The 23,534-nt window shown below is 35.6% G+C and overlaps 1 protein-coding gene across 1 annotated transcript in view; it reads left to right on the plus strand.

Moving 5' to 3' along the window:
- The first annotated feature begins 815 nt into the window (after positions 1–815).
- The window catches only part of LOC120625199 (leucine-rich repeat-containing protein 24-like), a 52,878-nt gene continuing 30,159 nt past the window's right edge, over positions 816–23,534 (plus strand). The window contains exon 1 of the mRNA XM_039892183.1: positions 816–858. The gene's annotated coding sequence lies outside the window, so the exon portion shown is untranslated. The remainder of the gene's footprint in view (positions 859–23,534) is intronic.

Consider the following 23,534-nt stretch of genomic DNA (forward strand, 5'->3'; position numbering starts at 1 on the left):
TGCCAATCGGTGGATTCCATAGCTTGAGTTATTACTCTCTCATACGAGAGTGGGATTAAGATATTTGTTACTCAATTTTATTATTATTCGATATGTGACGTTTCTGTAGCGGTGATAGCCCAGTGGGTAGGACTTCGACTTCACGTTCAAACCGCAGCAAACACCTCCAACTTATCTAAGTTATGGGCGTTTTAAGCAATTGTCACTTGTTTCAATGTTCAAGGAAACCAACGTGAGGAAACCTTCATGCCCGAGAGTTCTCGACGATGTTTTCAAATGTGTGTGGAGTCCACCAATGTACACTGGGCCCAGATGAAATATACACCACGCATCAAATGAAAAATCGAACACTTAACAATTTTCGATTCGACCTGGGAATCAAACTAAGGAACTCGTTATGACCGTGGCCAGAAATTACCATAAGATCGAGGCATAACTTTACCATGAAATTACTGTCTAATATTACGAGTATGTAGATATTTTTATATATCGGATTTGAATGCTGAAATCCGCATTACAACAGCGCGTATAACAAAAAGACCGTTCAAGGAATCGGATTTAGGAAATAGGTGCTACTATACTTTATTTTTTAGTACACACTTTTATTCTGTACAACACCTTCCTTGTATAGAATTCCTGAAAAAGGTGTTAACTATTAAACCCTAGCAAAGCTACGGGCGAAATGTTACCAGGACACCAGATAGGCGCGGACTTGCGTCGAGTGTGCACGCGTTCTCAAACCGTGGATCAGTCGACCAACCGATCGGGCAACGGGTCCGGGAAAGCGTTCTGTGGTTTTTTTTCTGTGGACTGAAATGTTTAGTTAACTTGTGCTTTGTGGATTGTGAATGGAAAAGAGTAAGTAGTTTTATCAACTTTGTTTGTTGCTTGCGTCGCCATGAAATAGAAATTGGAATTGAATTTGTTTTCAGCTTAACGTTTATTTGTGAAGCTTGATTTGAATATCGAACTGGATATACGAGTTCAAACAGTTTTATTAGAATTCGTTATTTTAAGTATTCAAATTACTTAAATTAGATCGAACTTATAATGTAATACCTACTCATTTAAACAATTGCATTGATTAATTTTAATAATTAAATTATAAGATTTTTTTTACTAAAACTCTTTAATACGTTCTAAAGTCAAATCTAGCATTTTCTTCAGTGGAGTAGAAATGTTTTACAGGAGTGTAAACATTTCTTCTGTTATAGTATTATTGTTTACCCGAATAAAAAAATAATTAAAATACATACTACGACCAACACACACATCGCCATCTAGCCCCAATTTAAGTAAAGCTTGTGTTATGGGTACTAAGATGACTGATTAATATTGTAATAAAAAATATAAATAAATACTTATAATATACATATAAACACCCAGCCGATGAAAAATATTCGTGTTCATCAAGCAAAGATTTTCGAGTTGTGGGAATCGAACTCACGTCCTTATACTTAAGCTGGGACGCTGCCCACTGAGCCAATCAGCCGTCCAATAGATACCCATTCGTTTATATTTATGTGATTCCATTAGAAAAAAAGTTCATTCATTGTTCAAGTTGTTTATTTTATTTATATTTGAAATATACTAATATTATATTTTGATTATAAAGGTATATTTTATGAACGTTAGGTAGCTTTCTTAGTCAACTTAGTTTTTTTAACTTGGTATTATGACTAACTATTGCTCATCAAGAATAGTTTTTGCAGTTAAAAAAGGAGCTCATTATCATGATAAAAGCAAGAAACATTCGCAACAAGAATTCATAATAAGCCTGGAATTTCTCAAGCGGGCTGAGAATACTTGAGACGAAGTATTTTTATATAGAATAGGTTAAGAGATCTCAACAGTGGGTATAATTAATTCACTCAGCTTGGATAATGTATTCTCAAAGTGGAATTAAAATTCTTTGATATCCTTCTTGTTATCTACTCTAGCGGTAGCCTGCGAATTTGTCCGCGTACAACTTCTGAGAAGTTAATATCTAAACAATATATCCCGACCTATAGCCGCACAACACCCCCTGCCCTTTTATCCGGTATTCGGCTAACATTCTTCTTGACTCTTCTTACTTTTGCTCGACTACAGTTTGTATAACGTTATGTTACAAACCTCCCCTGGTGGATTTTAAACATAAACATCAGACTTTAAAATTTAACACCAGCTGCGATTTGGAGAATGCGTATTGCAGGAAACGTCATCGATTAATGTTCCCTGCTGGGCGCAGGAGAGCTACATATTGGACATAGGCGACGGCCGATTGGCGCAGTGGGCAGCCCTGCTTTCTTAGTCCAAGGCCGTGGGTTCGATTCCCACAACTGGAAAATGTTTGTGTGATGAACATTAACGTTTTTCAGTGTATGGGTGTTTATCTTTATATTATAAGTATTTGTGTATATTATTCATAAAAAATATTTATCCACCCATAACACAAGCTCTGTGTTATGATCCGTGTTATCTCCATTACTCTTTGCTATTTTTATTAATTCAATTTCCAAACGTATCTCTTCTCTCTATCACATGTATGCAGATGATATCCAAATCTATCGCCATTCAACCCTTGGTAACCTTGGTTCTACTGTTGCTGCTATTAACACCGATCTTAATGAAATTTTTGAGTGGAGCAGGCAGTATGGACTTAAGGTTAATCCAGCAAAATCTCAGGCTTTTATTATTGGAAGCCCTGGTATGCGGTCAAGGGTTGATTGGGGAAATCTACCTAGTGTTGATTTTAATGGTGTCACAATTCCGTTTTGTGCCTCTGTAAAGGATCTTGGCTTGCATCTTGATAAAGAGTTATCGTGGTCTGTGCAAGTCAGGGATTTGAGTAGAAGGACTTTTGGCACTTTTAGGTCGCTGTGCCGTCTGCGACCCATTCTTCCAATCCCGACTAAAGTTATGTTAGCACATTCTCTTTTTCTCTCTATTCTCGACTATGCGGACGCTAGCTATCTTAATTTGACCGAGGACTATCTTAACAAACTTGAGCGTCTTCAAAATCTAGCTATTCGGTTCATATTTGGATTACGCAAATATGACCAAGTATCTGAATTTCGTCAGAAGCTTAAGTGGCTCCCTATCCGCCGTCGCCGGGATCTTCATGTACTTTCACTTCTGTACTGTGTGTTATTTAATCCTAAGACTCCTTCTTATCTTAAGGAGAAGTTTAAATTTCTTGGAGTGCAGTCGGAACTTAGATCGAGTCGTGCGCTGACTTTGAGCATGCCGTTCCACAAAACGAAGTTTTATAAGCATTCATTCACTGTCAAAGCTACTGAATTGTGGAATGCACTCCCATTGATCATAAGACAGTCGAAGTCATTGGGCATATTTAAAAATGCTGTTAAGGCTCATTAGCTAGTCGCTCAGTAAAGACGACTATTATTATTTATTTATCTACTCAAACTCATATTTAAGTATTTATGGTATATTAGGATATGTATAAGTATATTTATTTTTTTATATTTATCAATAGTATTTTTAATTTTTTTTTATTTGTGTAGTCTGGTTTATGTATTAGTATGTAGATATTTGTATGTATGTACTAAATATTGTACCCCACCTATTTGTTTTCTTTTTAGTTTTCCTAATCCTAAGGTTGCCTGGCAGAGATCGCTACTTAGCGATAAGGCCGCCTTTTGTATCCTGCTTCATTCTTCATGTGTTTGTTCTTTTTTTGTCTTGTTTCGTTGCTTGAGTGGTGTACAAATAAAGAGTATAAATAAATAAAATAAATAAATAAAGCTCCGCTTACTTTGGGGCTAGATGGCGATGTGTGTATTGTCGTAGTATATTTATTTATTTATAGGACTTTATGGCATAGACCCCTGCTGCTCAATTGTGGGCTGGTGGGCTAAGGCGACTATCACACAATAACAATAATCGGGACGGAGACGATGGTTAAACGTGCACTCCAATGTACGAGGGTGGTCGGACAATTTCCTAATACCTTGTACAAAGAACTTATTATTACAAAACAAAATACATACTTAACAATAGTGTTGGCTCTATCTAGAAATCAGGACCATGTGTTTCATCAAGAAATGCGAACCGCATGCCACCCACTAGTACCTAGCTAAAACAACAAGCAAACGAACAAACCGAAACTTCGGCATTTATAATAATAATATAAATTCAACGATTGCTACTACATTCTGGTATAACATATTACCTAAAAAAGTACCCAGAAGTTATACGTACGCAATGCAGTTTTACCATTTTAGAGTCAGCTGTTCAGGGCAGACACTTCAGGATATTTTTTAAAGCCATAATAAGCCACCAGAGGTCGCCGTGGACGTTTGTTTTCAGGGTGGGTTTTAAAGATTATCATTTAATAATAGATATAAGTTTTTTTTTAAATCATACTGGGATTACTGCTTAGTTGTTTAATCGTCATTAACAACTTTTCACTGGCCCCACCCTTGTGACAGTGCTCGGCCGGGGAAGTGCTACAGCCAAGTGTATTTATATCTTTGTAACTGCTTTTTTTTCTTTGGTGTACAATAAAAGTAAGTGTATTCATTCATTCAAATAATTGTATTTCCAGTATTACGAAGATAGGTAGAATTTTTTTTTTAATTCACGAGGAATTGTTTTTCATCGAATAGAAAAGATGCAATGAAAAAGCGCTTCAAATCATTAATCTCGTATCGATTGCGCCCAAGTTTCTTAATTATACTCTTAATCGGTGCAAACTTCTACGAGTATAACTTACTTCAGAAGGCACGTACTTCGAAAGACAAAGGAGGGGAAAACGACAGTTATGGCTTTTACTATAAATCACTACCTACCTACCGGTAGCCTTAGTACATGATCGAGCAGTCGTTTTCGAATATTAAAACTCTGCATTGTCAAAGTACAATGGACCTAAGGTTACTCGTTTTAGAGTCGCAAATGTGCCTGTACTGCCTGTACTTCCGATATTTTTTTACAAACAGTTTGCCATAGCCCAAGCTAAAGATTTTTATGCAAATTTGAGCTTTAACTAAGTGCAAATAAGAGCATTTTACACCGACTTTCAAGTATTTTCGTAGTCGAAAAGGACTCCTCGATTTCGAGCGAGCAATCTTGTGTTAAGGCTACGAGTTACAAGGCTAAAATGGGCGGGGACATAGCTCTAAGGACTGATAGTGGGATTCAAAAGTTCTAGAGTGGCGACACCGAAACACGTAATTAGGTACCGCTATAGTTTTAGCGCTGTGGTTTAATAAATGAAAGTCCCGAGTTAGATCTACGGCAGGGCCTATTTGGGAATCCACAAATTCAGAATTTACTCTAGTCTGGGCTTTGGCCGTAGCTAGTTACCACTCTACGGACGAGGAGGTGCCGCGAAGTAATTTATCGTTCCGGTACGATGCTGCTTAAGAACTGATTAGGGGTATAGCAAGCGAGTCGCTTTTGTATATAAGTCCGGGACAGTAGAAAATATATGACCATTATTTTTTTCGCAATTAGTATTTGTATTTATTTATTATAATACCAATCTAAAAATAATAATTTGACAAAAATAATAATTATAAACTTACATTAATATTTAAAAAAAATATAAGCCGTCTAATGTGTGATTTATTGTCTAACATTTAATATATATAATAGAAGCGTTGATAGCGCATTTGGTGCGAACTCGATTTCACTTTCGGGGGGCCGAGTTCGAATCAGCACACACACCTCTAATTTTTCTAAGTTACGTGCACTTTAAGTAATTAAAATATCACTTGCTTCAACGGTGAAGGAAAACATCATCGTGAAGAAACCTGCATGCCTGAGAGTTCTATATAATGTTCTCAAAGGTGTGTGGAGTACACCAATCCGAACTAGGCCAGCGTGGTGGACTATGGCCTCACCCATTCTAACTGTGGGAGGCGACCCGTGCTCTGTAGTGGGCCGTTAATGGGTTGATCATTATGATTATGATTCATTATGAATATCCATTTATTGAGATGATCATGGTAATGATAATTTTTTTTTTTTCTATTTCGCTACAAGTTAGCTCTTGACTGCAATCTCACCTGCTGCTAAGTGATGATGTAGTATAAGATGGTAACGGGCTAACCAGTAAAGGGTATGGCTATTATATTTAACCCCTAATGGGTTACTACGCGACATCGTACCGAAACGCTTTCATTTTCGGTAGAGTGGTAAAAAAGCTTTATGCAAACTCCGTGCGAAGTTTTTGGTTCCGTCCAGCGTAGTTCAAATTATATTTTCGTCAAGCTCTGGCCGCCGCTTATTTACATGTCAGTTAACTAGTTTTTTTAGTTACTTCTCCAGAGAGTTAAGCGTCGGTCCTGGTTATATATATATATAACTCCACGCTCACGCAATCTCTCTCTTACGAAGTAGGACGACTGCAACCAGCACTAGGATTCTTAAAGGCTGATGATGGTGATGAAGATTATAAGAGTTATCACCTTTATGTTAAAAATCAAACAAAATGTTATAAAAAATTTATAACCATGTTTTAAACACAAATTTAAATATTCCACGATAAAGAAAAAAAACTCAAGAATGAAAGTACTTTCAAAGTCAAAGAAGGGTATAACGAGCGGTTACGGCTTTCGCCTCCATTACAATAAATCACAACCATAACCCCATTACGGAGTCAAAATGCGATTGTTAATTGCGACGGTTAATTATAAAAAGGATTTAAATTCCAGCTGAAGTCGCGAGCTATTGTCCTTTGGGTAAACGATCACACCGACAGAGGCCTTTTATTCAGCTGGGTTTTATACTATTTTTAATTGAAACAAACTGAACCCTGCATTGGTCTTCTTATTTTCCGCGATACTTTAATGCAATGCAAATAAAATATATTTCACTGTGATATTCAAGAATTTCCATATTTAAAAACGACTCCTCGGTAGGCATGATGACTAATTTTGAATCAATGCCCCTGAGGTTCGGAAGTATCTACTATATCCAATACTAAAATGTGGTTAGATGAGTGCATCTCTTCATTGACTATTTTCACAGCTTCTTCTTCTTATTCTTTCTCTGGGCTTGTCTCTGTACTTGGTCGGCCGGAACCTTCCGTTGTACGTAGTGCCACTAGTACACTGGTATTTTCACAGCTATAAACATAAATTACTTTATGAAACTAACTTTTCCATGCTCTAATTTGAGTGGAGTTTAGCGAAGGCCTTATCGTTAATTATTCAATATGATAACTATGTTTCTGCTGAATTTTACCAAGTGTTATAATTAATTAATTAAAAACGGCGAAACTCAACATCTCTTAGGGATAAAAAAAATAGGTGGAACATGAATTTGTAGGTTTTATGATGATACCTAAATTATTTCATACAATTAATCATAACAGGACTTTTATATGAACTTGCATACCCCATTTTATAATGCATACCCAAATATCTTCTTTAGTTAAAACCTTTTATACAGAAGTAGCTTTAAAAATAAGTTTTTCAAATTCTGATTACCGATTATAATTACATTCTAGTACTCTCCAGGCTGGTATCAGAAGAACTAATTTTGACTTCCAAGCCATTCAAACCAAGTACCTCGTGATCACTAATAAGTCAGAAAGACTGGATAACAAAATGTCTTTTAGAAAAGGAATACTAAGACACACAAAGTACGAGTACCATTACCACTCGATATTGATAACTCATTCTAATTTCAAAAAAAATTATATTAATAGTTTTTTTTTTTTTTATAACCCTAAAAAATGCTGTCGGCTTGTGTGTGTTTTGTTTTTATTTTTTTACACATCAATTATTTCTTACCGTAAACCGTAATCTTTTGTATAACGTAAACACAGCTGATGTTACGTAGGTTATACCATCGTGTTTTTTTATTAAAACTTTGATCCCGCCAAAAAATTTTTTCGCAAAAAAACTTTTTCACTATCCTGAACACTGTAAGTACTCTTTGTATATAATGCATATTATAGCTCCTAAATAGAAGCGTCAGCCTTCGCCCTGGATGGCGACAGTCTAATTAGAAGATGTCAGATCTCCAGCACGTCAGCGTAATGGATATAGCATTATATTAGTTTCTCAAGGCTAAATAATGGTTGTATAACATCTACGTTGAGGGCGATCTACACTAATATTTCATTAATACACTATACAATAATAATGCAAAAGTGTAACAGTTTGTTTCTTCATTAAAGCTTCGTTCAAAGCTTAAGAATTTGGCACTTATATACCTTGCATCCTGAAGATGGATAAAGGATACTTGTCTATCCAAAACATTTTTATGCCTGAAAAAAATATTTTTTTAGGCATAAAAATGTTTTGGACCCCTATTTTGACAAAGCTTTGAATAGTATGCCTTGTGAAGATGGAAATTTGTAAAGTGTTTTTTTCTTCCTCATAAGGTAGGTATAAAACATTGGCCCACCAAATTGCTGGTTGGTGAGCCTTAGGGATTATTATCACATGTAAGTGCCCGAAAACACCGACCCGGTTTCGAACCCAAGACTTCATGATCTGTAGACGCGCGCACGCTAAGCTAGATAGATCAGCAAAGCAGTAGGTTAACTATTAATAAGCTTAATTTTAAGCTCAGTTTTAAGATTTTGTTATCACCATCATCTCATAATGATATCGAAACATCTATGTATGAACGCTTTATAAGTAGGTACCTGTGGTAGACATGAATAACGATCTTTATTTTGAGATAAGCCATTCCATATAGATGATGCTAACTGAGATGGGTGGAGCAAACTAAACTTTGTACTACTTTAATGTCTCTACAGGTAACGTTTTAATATTAAGTGAGAGGCGTTGTATAAGAACACTTCAAGCAACAGCATAATTGCAAAATCTGACCTGCAGTTAATTTATGTAGAACTGTCCACCCCTTTAATGAAATTCACAAGCAGCTTTGAAACTTCATGGTAACTTTTTTAACTGAGATTATGCTATAAAGTTCATTAACTGTACGTAACTAAAAACTAAAATTAGTTTAGCTTGGATCACATTAGCTGCGAGAACTAACTAAAGTTAGTTAACGTTGTGTGTAAGTGAGTTTTGAATGAACGCTTTTTGTTTTGATAATAACATTATGTGGTTAGATTATTTTCATAAGCAAATAATCCTACACAGGGCTAACTTTTGAACCCTAAACGGATTACAATTTTTTTTTTACTGACCATATAAAAGCACAAACGTTATTGATTGCATGGCCCATGCCATGAGGTAGTTAATAAGGACTAACTTAGAAAAAGGAATTGTTACTAGCACACAACGTTTACTAACATACTCGTATTTTAATAAGTTAATCGTTAACTAATTTAAGACGGCCGATTGGCGCAGTGGGCACTGACCCTGCATTTTGAGTCCAAGGCAGAGGGTTCGATTCCCGCAACTGGAAAATGTTTGTGTCATGAGCATGAATCTTTTTCAGTTTCTGGTTGTTCATCTGTATTTTATAAGTATTTATGTATATTACTCATAAAAACAAGCATCAAGCATCTTAGTACCACACAAGCTACACTTACTTTGGGGCTAGATGGTGATGTGTATATTGTCATAGGATATTTTTTTATGTATTTGTATGATTAATATTTATTAAATGGAAGAATGTTGATGTTGAAAAAGAGCAACTGCTGAGTCTCATGCCAGCTTGTCCTTGGTAGAGTCTGAATGAATGAATGAATGAATATACTTTTATTGCACACCACAAAAAGTACATAAAAAAGAAAAGTATAACAAAACAATGTATACAATTTTTGCCTACCGAACCGGTTTTAGAATCGCCACAAGTAGACAGACTTGACGTTTCAAAAGTTATTTTATATTAGACCTACCCGAAATAAATGAATATATATTGTTTTGATAGAAGTGAGTGAGTGTCTTTGAGTTCACTTCAATGAAAACTCATTTTGACCCTCAAACTTTGCTTTTTAATTAATTAGGTTACTCGTAATTAACAGACATGTAAATTTGCCTTGTTTTTCTATCCCTAAGCTGGTGGTATATTATCATTGAAAAGGCTTTATAATCGACTTAAAAACGAAGAAGGCTATCAACTCGGATTATGAAAAGCTTATTGTGCTATACTCCGCGAAAAGCTGGAGAATCTGTATGGTTCAATAATTTTTAATTTCAACTTACTCCACACCAAACAAATAACAATGTAGGGTACATAGGCACGTTTCACTCCGACACCGAAGCATCCTCAGCAGATGTTGATTTTCCAATGAATAATTGTTATGAACAATTATTCATTGATAGAGTCTTGTAAAAGAGGCTTAATTTTCATAATATATAATGAAGGTGCATAACCCCTGCTTCTATCCAATATCCACTCAGATGTTTTTTTACCTCACTTATGTTTGGGTTTATACAGAATGTATTTACCTTTTAGTTTTAAATTAATTTTCTCAGCCTTTTACTATAAAACAACATAAGCATTGGTAATAGGCTTATGTCGTTAAGTTGAAAGAAGTTTACTTATTTGCCTCACTAAGTTTGGGGTTGGTCTTAGTTCGGAGCAAACACAGAAAATCACATGGTGTCAGTACTGTAATGTGTGTATAGCAAAGAATCCATTACAACGACCTCTAAGCACGCGCTTGCCGGGCACTCAGTCAAGAGCCTTTGAGGATGTACACTTTAAACATGATCTCGAAAGTTGCAACACGTAGAGAGTATCACTTTCAGCGTAAATCTATCCATCCTGACATTATAAAAGCGATTTGGGTTCGATTCCCACAACTGGAAAATGTTTGTGTGATGAACATGAACGTCTTTCAGTATCTAGGTGTTTATCTGTGCGTTATAAGCATTTATACATATTATTCATAAAAAAATTCGTTAGTCGTCTTAGTACCCATAACGTAAGCTACTCTTATTATGTTGTTAGCTGGCGATGCGTGTTTTGTCATATCATATTTACTCATTGGACTACCTGATGTTAAGAGGTAAACCATCATCTATAAACAGAGCAATACTTCGCAGGATATACCAGGAACACATAATTCAAAGTGTCATCTACACCAACATGAGGTGTAAATGCTCAGTCTCGTGTGTCTGTAAGTACACCGGCAACCACGCCCGTAAGACCGGAGTGCTGATTATGTGTCATACAGACAAAATACGATGGCAAAAATCGTACCGGAATACAACTTTGCAACAATGCTGAAAGGTAGCTGCATTGTTCGTATATTGGTATAGCCCTAATGCTATTATAGCTAGAATTGATCGTTTACCGTATCCAATTAGCAAACACTACCCCAGTGTAACTCGATACAGTATTATTGAATAGTCTTGAGACTTGAGCCCTACACCCGCCTTGTAGGTCAGTACCTACGAACTGTATATTGGGCACAAGTGGAGATTATTGAACGAGTATTGTAATACAGTTTAATTTATGTAAGTACTGCCTCGTTGGTTAAGAGGTAACCAGGTTTAACTAAAGGTCGGGAGGTCCCGTGTTTTATTTTTATAAGAACAAAACTTTGTTAGGTATTGTGTCGAGAAACTCTCAGTACCAACCAGATAGGTAATTTGATGACCTTTCTGGTTCAGTTGTTCCACTCAAGTATTATGAATGGAGGTCCCGAGTTCAATAAGCTAACATCCACTCTCCTATTAAAGAGGAGGATGTGCCCAGACGTTATTCAACTAATATATCGAATGTAGGACGGACATCAAATGACAAAAACGTTAGAATTTAACAATCTTTATTAAAAAATTCTTCAAATTAAGAAAACACCTTTACATTGATGCCACCCTTCGATGTCACAGACAAACTTTTAAACTTTTAACACCCTTCTTCTTCTTCTTTTAACGGCTTTCTTATAGCCGCCGGCTAATAAAAACAGTCCAATTACATATTATGAGTATATAAATAGGAAATGCCATTATCGGGTAAAATAGCGTCGACTTTTTAATATGGAGTACAGGCTTGGCGACGAGGGCCCCTTCAACTTCAACCGCGTAGGCGCTTTATATCGCGCGTCATCGGTCACGTTGTTCTGCTTTGTGGCGCTCAATTTGCTTAAATTACTTATTTCTTTAATGGAATCATGATAGGGCGAGAATTTTTCCTACATATATGCATAGACCTTCCAATGCATAATTTTATATACCGTCATAACTTATTTATAACATACTAACTGATGCCCGCGGCTTCGTCTGCGTTTACCCTTTGTGAACTCTTTATTTTCTCGGGATAAAATGTATATTAAATTTTACCAAGATAAGATACTTAAGAGCCATGCATATATAAAAAATGCTATTAATGAAATTGACTAACTGATTATCATGTGTTACAGTAAGTTTGTTGAGGTGGTTAAATATTTCAACTTTTAATCTAAACTTGACATGTGCCAGTTATTTCATTAAAATTATTAATATTTTTGCAAATATGACAAATAAGCAAATAATTATAATATCACTGATTGAATTGTTTTCAATAAATAAATAACTAAAATTGTAATTTATTCATAGCGCATTTTCACATTGTGTCTGTGGGTGGTGGGATATAGGTAAATACGGATGCATTAGCTTTACATTTCAGTCTTGTATTGAGCCTCACGAGGCACTAAGATACCTCCTGGAATTCCTTGTCGTTATCATATGGCAACAGTGAAATTTAAATATAAAAATAATAATATATAAATATATTAAGACAAAGCGCACATCTCTGATCTCCTTAAAGCCATAAAGTAAGCATAGTTTGTGTTATGGGTACTAAAATTACGGGTGAATATTTATGAATAATATACATAAATACTGATAATATACAGATAAACACCCAGACATTCATCAACATTCCACACAAACAATTTTCATGCTGTGGGAATCGAACCCACAGTCTTAGATTTAGAAAGCAGGGTCTCTGCCCTCTGCGCCATTCGGACGTCAAATATTAACGCTCCAAGACAATATTAAAACATAAATAATTCGCACACTCTTCAATACACACTCATACACAAGATTAGTTTTAGTTTATAACTTTAAATAGTAAATAGGTAGAAATCACTTTTGAAAACAGTATCTATACCACAAAGCAAGTAGAAACTATCACGATTAAATCGCTCTTTCCCATTTTATCTCTGTTCACAGTAAGTGAAAGAAGTCTTAATGCGGCGAAACGTGATCAACGAGGTCGCAGCGAAGTGCGTTCGTGATTGAAAGTTGAAGTGGCCTTTATAGCTGAGGGAGTCCTTTATATTGCAATGGCGACGAGACTTTGTGTAGAGCAAAATAAATACTTTTACTAGCCTTAGCCTATGAAAATAATACGGTTAGTTATAAACCTAAATTGTGTTGCGTATTATATGTCAAATACCGGATAAGAAATCCATCCTGATGTAAAAGTACCCACCTATATGCAAATTTGAAATTCCAAGGTGTATAAGTAAAAAGTTAGTTAGAAAGCCTAAAATAAAAAGCTTGGACCTCCAAAACTGCACCTCGAAGTCAAGAAGTTGTTTGTTGTGTTTTGCTCATTAGAATGGTCACAATGAGACGGTCTCATACCTCAAAGATAAATTATCATAATAAATAATAGCTTAATAGCGGTGACCAATTATAACTCATGTCAGGGATAATTGAAATTCTTTTTTTTTAATGATATGGTATTTTACAAATCTAGACGACTTATTTCCAGATAATGAACAAATAATTCGCAATAAAATAATATTGCAAATATAAATTGAGATAGGATATCTATCTCTTAAGTTGGAACACTTCGCAGGGCATATAAGGAGCACGTCAATCTGAGGTGAACCTGGGCTTAAGCCCACGTGCGTGTAATTTTTTTTTTAACGACAATACACACATTGCCATCTAGCCCCAAAGTAAGCGTAGCTTGTGTAATGGGTACTAAGCTGACTGATATATATTTTTATGAATAATAAACATAAATACTCATAAAATACAGAAAAAACACCCAGACACTAATAACATTCATGTTCATCCCAGAAACATTTTCCAGTTGTGGGAATCGAACCCACGGAGTTGGTCTCAGAAAGCAGGGTCGCTGACCACTGCGCCAATCGGCCGTCAGGACTACATTTCAGCCGTCAGAACTACACTAAAATCTTTTTTTTAATTAAATTTTATTTATTAGACAACATCTATTGTTATCAAGGCTCATGGCCCAATGGGCTTGCGGAAGTCTAAAACAATAATAATGTAGAAGCAGGACTCGCGCTTGGCGTGTCGCCAGCCGCACTGCCGTATCGGCGCCGCTTGATTTAATTCCGGAAATTCCGTAAGTGGTTTTGAAGAATCCGTAATTCAATTAAAAAGGTTACGGAAAATATGTAATGGTGCTCATTTGGTTCCACACAAATCGTGAACATAATGGACAGCTCTTGCTATCCTTTTTACTATTGTTACTTTTGCTTTTATTAGCTTGACTAGGTTGTAATAATGTATGAATACACTTTTATTGTACATCAACAGAAATAGAGAAATCAGAAAAACAATCACAACAGAGCGTATACAATTTAGCTACTTTACCGCTATATAGAGATTTGTTCCCCGCAGCCAATGGTTTAAGAGGCACAGAAAATAAGGAGGAGCATATGTAGCAATGACAATAAAAATACTAAACTAACATATATTACATATATTATACATGTTATAAATTTAATTACACTCACTTTTAGAATTCTCAATAATTTTGCACACGTAATTAATAGACGACTTCAATAATAAATTATCGTTACATCATGTTTTTTATTAAACGACTTCAAAACGTGGTTGTAGTTTTTTTATACTTGTTACCTCAGAACTCCATGTTTTTTTTAAAATGCGCTAATCTCTGGAACTGCAAGTCCGATCTTAAAAATCTATTTGGCATTTAATGATTTGACGAAGTTTATAAGCTGCGTGCCTGAGAGTTCTCCATAATGTGCTCAAAGGCGTGAGAAGTATACAAATTCGCAATTCGGCAGCGTTGTGGAGTACTGCCTAAATTCTCCACATTCTAAGAGGAGACAATTCATTACGCATTAAATTCATTTTGAATTAAATCCATTACGCATACAAGGCACGGGGCCTTGTATGCGTAATGGATTGATGATGATGATTACCATCTACACCCCTTAGAAGTCGAGTAATAAGTAAATAGAGAGAACGCCTAGTGTAACCAAATAGCACAAGCGTGCGGGCGAAGAATAGCAGATATAAAGTTCCATAGTAAAGTCAATTATAACCATAAAGTAAAGTTATAGCGTGTGTAACTTTTGACTTATACAGTAAATAAATCTGGCAAACGTTATGCGTGCAGTTGAGGAGATAAGCTCAACTGACAAAACAATATCTGTGCTCATTTATCATACTTGTGTGTGCGTACAATTGTACAGAGTAGGTAGTTGTGTATGTAAATCATAGACTAGCTAGACTCTGCAGAGTTACGAGTTTAATATAAGGGTTTATTATTGTTGTTCTGGTGGTTAGTGTGTTTAATGACGGTTAATGTTTCTTAGTTCAATTCGCTGTTAGGGTAAAAAGTATTTTATTACTCTAAAATATATCCCTTTACTGCAATTACACCTTTTGGTAAAGTACGTAATTATATCTGAGATGGGAACGGAGATTATAGCGTAACACTTCAGGTTATTTTTTCTAATAGTTATACTTGACGGGTCAAGCGGGGCCCATGTTAATGGTTTTGCTATGCGTAATGAGATAAAGGCCAGACCATCGCCGGCCATATATTACAATATAATTGGTGGAGTAATGACGTGCTGTCAATGTGATCGCACATTTAAAACAAAGAATGATTATGCCAGTCACTTGAGAGCACATCAGGTACGCTCATAATAGCTAGAAAGAGTCGCTGTGGTCGGATACGGCCAGTAGGTAGATATATATATATTGGTAAAAATGCAACCAATAAAACAGCAACACTTTACACAGAATGAAAAGAACACGTCCTAAAACATGCTTTCCTTTGTCGATCAACACCAGCCTAATGTGACTGTAATTGCACCCTTCAGACCAGAATACAGGAAATCTGCTTGATGGCAGAAATAAATATAGCAGTAGTACTTCGCTGGACGAGCTCTTGGACTAAAAACTACTACTGAACTGCAGATTATAAGTTTAGAAAAAGATGCCCCATGACGTAGGAGAATGTATATTTTATCAAAAATATTCAAAATTCAAAATTAATTTATTTCAAGTAGGCCTAATATTAGCACTTTTGAAACGTCAAGTCTGTCCGTGTGTAGTGTGTACTCTACCACCGGTTCGGTTCGGTATCATGACATAAAATGCAATTTTGCTGCTTATATTGATTCTATATTCTTTTGTAGAAGAGGATCGTTCATGCAATATGTAAATTGTGTTCGAGAGATGAATTTAAATCTTGTAAAGTATAAATCAGTAGTACAATGTGTATAACTTTAAAATGAGTTGCGCTAGTTCCATTTTACTCTAACGTTACATTGTTTCGACACAAAAACAAGTCTAGGATTGCAAGCTAGTAATATTTTGGAATGCAGAAGGGTTTATGGAATAAAATAACGACTTATTTTATCCCATCCAATTTGTTTTATGAATTACATTTAGAATATAAAATTACAATTTGCCAAGGTTATTAATCTAAGGTCATATCTAATTCTTATAATATTATCTACATCGTAAAACTGAACCACGTTCGGTCCGGTTGGTGGCACAAACTCTCCTATTTAAATCCTATAATTAATAGGGTAGGCGATCGCTGCATGCCTATTTAACAGTTTCCTCGTATTACAAATACATAAGCGCCCTGCCGGCAGAACAGACTGCAATTGTCACGAACCCTCTTCTCCCCACGGGTGTGATACGAGGCGAATTAGGCAATATAACGGAAAACGGGCAGCACCGTCCCTTACGCTTCTACTTCTATCTACTGCGTCCACAACCCGTCTTCCCATCGGCAGGGCTTTCGTCCAGCAATAGAATGTTATAGCCTATTGATTGAAGCTCCTTTGGCTTCATGTTTTTGTGGAAGTAGTACTTCGCGCAGTCACACTTGTGTATAACCGCTGGCTTTGCCTGTGTAATATGCGTGTCAATCTAATGAAAAGTATATGTACAACAAACAAGCCTTCAAAGACGCGGGTTTAAAGTTGCCGAGATATAAAATTTCGTGCAAACGCAACAAATTTCCATACCTATAAGGAATTTGACTTGTTAAGTTTGGTAGTCTTGAACTTACGGTTATTCGAAGCCTACCACTAACTGAACGTTAATTAACTTCTCATTGACTTACTAATAAACTGAGAGTGGTAAAATCAGATAAAATTTGTGCACCGCTAAGCTCATTACGCAAGATTCTTGATTATAACAAGTTTTATCTTACAGATTTCTTAAGAAAGGAAAGTCTCTACCACCGGTTTGTAATGTAGATTCTACTGTGAAGAAACTGAAAAGATACTCAGCAATTGTTCAAAAAACGTTTTTTATCAATCTTGTGAGCAGATAATAGTTAATCCGTTGAATTCCATAAATCTCTGTTATTCATCACCATCATCATATGAAGCCGTTATCGGCCCATTACAGGTCTCCTACCACAATGAAAAAGGGTTAGGCGGCGGTACAACCACGCTGCTGGCCCAGAACGAATTGTTGGTTAAGTTAATCAAATCGCCTATGAGAACATAATGGAGTGCGTGCTGGGATTCGAATTGGAACTTGATCCATCAATCTTTGCTAGTACATAAAACTGTAAGCACAATTTTAGACTCACGCAAGCATGATAAATGTGCACAGATATTGTTTGTCAGTTGAGCTTATCTCCTCAGCAGCACGCCTTACGTTTGCCAGATTTATTTGCTATATACAAACGTTCGGGATGCCTGTCAAAAGTTACAACCGACATATCTCACGACCGCAGGAGTCGAGTGGATTGCAAGTTTTCAGCTTACTTCAGCAGTCGATTCGTCTTGTATCAGTTGGGAAGATGCACACTCGTACGCTGCGGCAGTTTGCAATTTTGGATAAAAAAATAAAAATATTGTATAACTAGTTATACAATATTTTTACAACAATTTTCGTATAAAGTATTAAAGTATTTTTTGCAAAGATAAAAACCTATTTACCAAAATTTAACTTAATTAATTTATCTAAAAAGCAGTGATAGCCAAATGGGTAGGACTTCACTTTCGAAAGACTGAGTTCAAATCCCAACACGAACCTCTAACTTTTCTAAGTTATGTGCATTAAAATATCAACTAAATAATATACAAAGCAATTAAAATATCACTTGCTTCAACATCGTCAGGAAACCTGCATGTTTGAGAGTTCATGCATGCTGCATGTAAAACGAAATAAATTGTCTATAACACAAATAGTAAAATCATTACTATTTGTCATTCAATTACAATAACCAGAATTAACTGTAACAAACATTTAAAATCATATTGATTAATTTTATTTTTTGGACTAACGTTGGCCTGCTTACTCGTGCAAACTATGTTCGTATATAGGAGTTCTACTCCAAAAATCTATGTATCTATATATCTTTTCTGAGCTATCGTAATCAAAACTCCTCGGATCTATAATATGACTTTAGACAGGTATAGTATACAAGTAATAGTTGTACAAATTTACTTAGTTATTCAATAAGACATACTTTATAACTATCGGGGCAGCGTGGAGCATCTAATCTCTTAAACTCTGCAACTCTTGAGGTTGTAAGGTCTTTTAAAGATAAAAATGTTGCTTCAAACCATAATTAATAGCCACGAATAAGTGTGTTCAGTCTCACAAATAGTTAGCGCCAACTTTTCTATCCAGCGCAATCGCTTTCCACTTGTTTCACAGAATTTCATGCGGAGTTACCTATTTTTCTTTCTGTATTGTATTCGATAACAGATACGTAATTGAGGGAAAATTAATTATTTTTTCCTTTGTATGGATTACTGAAGCGGTGATAGCCTGGTGGTGAGGACTTCCGCTTCACTTTCGGGGGGCCGAGTTCGAACTCACTAAAATATCACTTCATCATACACATCGTGAGGAAACCTGCGTGCGTGAGAGTTCTCCATAATGTTCTCAAAGGCCTTTGGAGTCCACTAATCCGCACTAAGACAGTACGGTGGACTACCGCCTTAAACTCTTCCCACTGTGAGAGGTGACCCTTGGCCTATAGTGGCCTGATAATGGGTTTATACGACTATGATGATGGATTACTAGTAACATAATATTTTAATTAAATGATGATTTATGTTTCATCTTCATTAATCTTCAACGGCCGGGCACAGGTTTTATATCAGTATCTAATAACCTGAAGTCTTTAGCCTTATTCACATCGTGCTTAGGAGAGCACGTTCATCCGGTCCCAGTTATTATAGCTAACTTGTTATTATAGTCGTTAAAGCTAGCCAAACTACATCAGCGCAGCACGCTGGGTCAAACTGCTTTATCGAGAAGTATTTAGGGATTTGATCCAACACGCTGCTGTATGAAAAGGAGGTTTGTGCCCAATCTGTGTCTACCTCCCTGGCGCAGTTGTAACATTCATGTGGGAGGTCTCAGTGCGATCTCCGGTGGGGCCATTTGCTATCTATAAATTGCAGAATTTTGTGTGGTCTAACGACAAAGATGTGTCGCCAAGCGATGTAGCGTCCCGGTACGATGTGCACAGAAACCACTGAAGGATAGGCCATCCTTAACTTAAATAACTGCCATAACAGGTAAGCCCGCTATCACCTTAGACTGCGTCATCACTTTAGGTGAGATTGCAGACAACGGGACATTTTTAGGCTGATGATGATGGTATCTCGTACTACGATACAACTTTACAATCTTATTAAACAATGTACCAGTTAATTCTATAAATCTCTCCGCGCGAACCCAAGAATAATGTCGGTCAGTGACCCCATAATGTCAGTTTGTTTATAGAAACCGAAATAGATGCGTAATGACGTTTGCACAGCGAGACCACTGACACATTGTAAACATTTCGACCACTAATTCAGTTTAATGCTACTGTATGATTTATATCTCCAGCTAATGCTCGCTATATAGGAATGAATGATTGGAGCAACGAATGAATCATCGATTGAATGAGCGAGTGATACAATTTATGAGTTTATCATTGAGACAACAAATACATTGTTATTATTTCCACCGCAAATACTGTTTAATGCATTCATATTAGTTTAACATCTGTCATCATATTTCAATGAATGATCGAATGTACTGATACAGACAGCTTAAAAATAATTACATCACGTTCTTTACCGCCAACAAATAATTCAAAAATAGATTGTCAAAAACAATGTTATCAAAGATGAGGATGTTTACTAAATTTTGTTAAGTCAAGTGTGGTCAAATATTTCTTTATTCAAATAGGTACAAATATGGCACTTTTGACTCGTACATTACATGTTAAATATAACATAGAAGTTAGTTGATGGCGATGATGGTTGATGGCTTTTTGTTATCACCATCTCACATTGTCACTTGAAACTATTAAAGAAGCAACCTGGTTAGAGCAATAATTTACACCCAAGCATTTTTATCTTTGACGTAGTCCTTAATACTGTAATAGGACTTTTCTATAATAGTATATAGGATGTACTATATTTTTCTATAATATATATAGTAATTATAGGATTGAAACTGAAGACCTAATCCTTAAATGGACGGCCTGGATACACGGCGGCATGTTTCAGGACGTGCTCGTGCTGTAAAGTGTTGCTCTATTTACGAGCGATGGTCTTCCACTTACCATCAGGTGGGCCAAATGCTTAGTCCGTCAATTACTCCTTTAAACAAAAAAAACAGCTAAGTAAACAGCGCATTTAAAAATTACTTCATGAAAATGGCGTTGTGCACCTCCAAGCCTTGGAAAGCCTATTCAGCCAGCAACCTAATTTAAAACGTCAGAAACCCTTAAATCCTTCTGTCCTTAAAGAGGCGACCAGTGTCTAGCAGTTGGTAAACGAGTGGGCATCAAATGTATTTTTAACAATTACACAACAAAAGTAGTGCGTTCGATCAAAATTATCCCTTGTACCTACAATACTACTTATACATCAAAGTGTTCATACTTATATTATCTAAATTGTGCTAAAATAAAATATTATTAACAATAGTCTCAGTAACTCTCAGAAGCAGGAGTACTTTGGGGAATACCATGATATATTATGAAAATTAAGCTTAATTTATAATAATAAGATATCAACTTTTCTAAGTTATGTGTGTTTTAAGTAATTAAAATATCACTTGCTTCAACGGTAAAGGAAAATATCGTGAGGAAACCTGCATGCCTGAGAGTTCTACATAATGTTCTCAATGGTGTGTGGAGTCCACCAATCTAAACGCACTAGGCCAGAATGGTGGACTATTTAATGCTTCAATATTAGTCGTGTACACGGTTTCTGTATGTCCTGTATATAATCCTGTGGCCCCTTTTATAAACGTCAAGCTAGCCAAAGCCCGCCATTTTATTGAAAACCGATTTTAAGTTTAATTATCGCATCCCACTTCTGAGTAGTGATATATTAAATAAATGATAGTATGTTATGGCGTATGTTTTATGTTAATAAATTCCAGGGCCTTGCAGGCTAATGAATTTCAGGGCATCATTTATTGAGGCATCAAGTGTAAAGATAGTTTTTTGAAAGTGAACTATTTTGGAACTATTCCAAATCACGTCACCATTTAGCAGACCAGTAGCTCTTTGTACCGGCGCTGTAAAGCAAAGGCTATTAATTAGAGCTAGAAGTGCAGTTGCAGCTTGCGATCTGTCATGTACTTCGCTTCCTGCAGACGGACTGAGGTTTACACCGACACCATTGCATAAGAGATAGCGGTTAGCGTCAATGCAGATAGTGTTTCAACTTGATTTAAGACTAATTCTAGCACTCCATCCCAATCGCAACTATATTTAGTTATATATGTGTATCTGTTCTTTCGTTATTTTTTGTTGTTGTTGTTTTTAAAAAACCAAAATTTGTTGCGACAACAACTGTTTAAGATGATGAAGTTATTTTTGATGAATTATTCTTTATAAACTTACAATACATTGTTACTTAAAGATGTAAGGTTGAATACATTAGCTCTCACTAAAACGTATTTTTTTTACATTTCATTTCGACCCCCATCATAATAAGTGTAAATTTTACTTCACAAATATCAGTAACGAGTGTGTGCTGGTTTTATTACGAAATTTCATAAAAAAAATTACTGTAGTAAAATTCTGAATTGTATCCTAAGGAATAACACTAAACCTAAAAGAGAGATCTTAAGAAACCATAGATTTCAAAACTAGAGAAATAGCACGTTTTTATAGAGGACGGCAATTATACATTAAAATTGTACAGGTGATGCTTAATAATTCGAAACGTTCATTAATTGAGGAAATGAGGGATTGAGAAATCCATAAATATTTTTCCCTGTGTTCGGGCGTTACAGGATTGGAATTACCCCCGCGCCATTTAGTAAACACCAATCCGGTCCGGGATCCGGTCCGGATTGGTCAGACATTGAAGCTTTTTACGCCTTTGTTTTTATTTTGTGTATTGGTATTGAAATGCTAAAATTTTTGAGTTTCTCGATTTATCAGTTTATGCCTATGCCAGTAGGTACCTTTGTTAGTCAAGCCTACAGGTGGGTACTCAAAAAGTACCTACACGAGATAATTTTTTTGTTATTTTTACACATTTGGACCGTGTTGTATATTTTTCATCCAAATGGAGTGTACACATCCTCTTTGACGCACAATCAAAATGGTCGGTATACGCGTTACTATAAATACGTAGTATGCGGTCGTGTAGTGAAAAGCCCGACGCGTACACTGAAACGCGCAATCCTCACGTAGCTTTATTTTCACATTAGGGAGCATACTTTCATCGCTTGAGCAGTAATATTTTAATATGCTTGCTGCTCTTGTTCAGAATTATAAGCTTTATAAATTTAATATGCATAAACAAATTTCGGAGCAACAGGATTTTGTTTATATATGTTTACTCCAAATGTTTTTGAAAATGCTATCATCCGCAGCTTATTAACTCCCAGTGCTGAGCACAGGCCTGACCTCTTATAGGAGAGACAATATTTAGAGTATAGACCCACCATGCTGCTCCAATCTTGGGCTTCTAAAATACGTTAATAACATTATATAATCATCAATATTGTTATCAATATTGTTGAAACCATGTACTATATAATACGCTAATCGCTCCGTGTATACGAAGGTCCACCCTAAAATTATCAGTAAAGATGTATAATTTGCATCGTCTGACACTTGGACATTTGAGAAATTTACGGTTATTTGGTATATCACATTTGAATATTTGAATTATTATCTTAACATTATAAGATACTAGGTATAGTTTCCTTACATTGAATTTAATAATTATATATCTTTTGTGCAAACGTAGTAATTAAACTGCAGTTTCAGTATGTGATTTAAAATAACTTAAAACTTTATGCTTAAAATAAAATATAATAATAAAATATATTCAAATAAAAATATAATACATATTTTTATTTGAATTGAAAAATCATGCATTAAATTCACTTGTTTTTTGTCTGTTTGTCAGGACTTTTCGTTGAAACGGCTTTGAAAATACTTGTACATAATGGTAGAACATTATACGAAAAGTGATA

This window comes from Pararge aegeria, chromosome 7, assembly GCF_905163445.1.
Source record: "Pararge aegeria chromosome 7, ilParAegt1.1, whole genome shotgun sequence".
NCBI classification, from domain to species: domain Eukaryota; kingdom Metazoa; phylum Arthropoda; class Insecta; order Lepidoptera; family Nymphalidae; genus Pararge; species Pararge aegeria.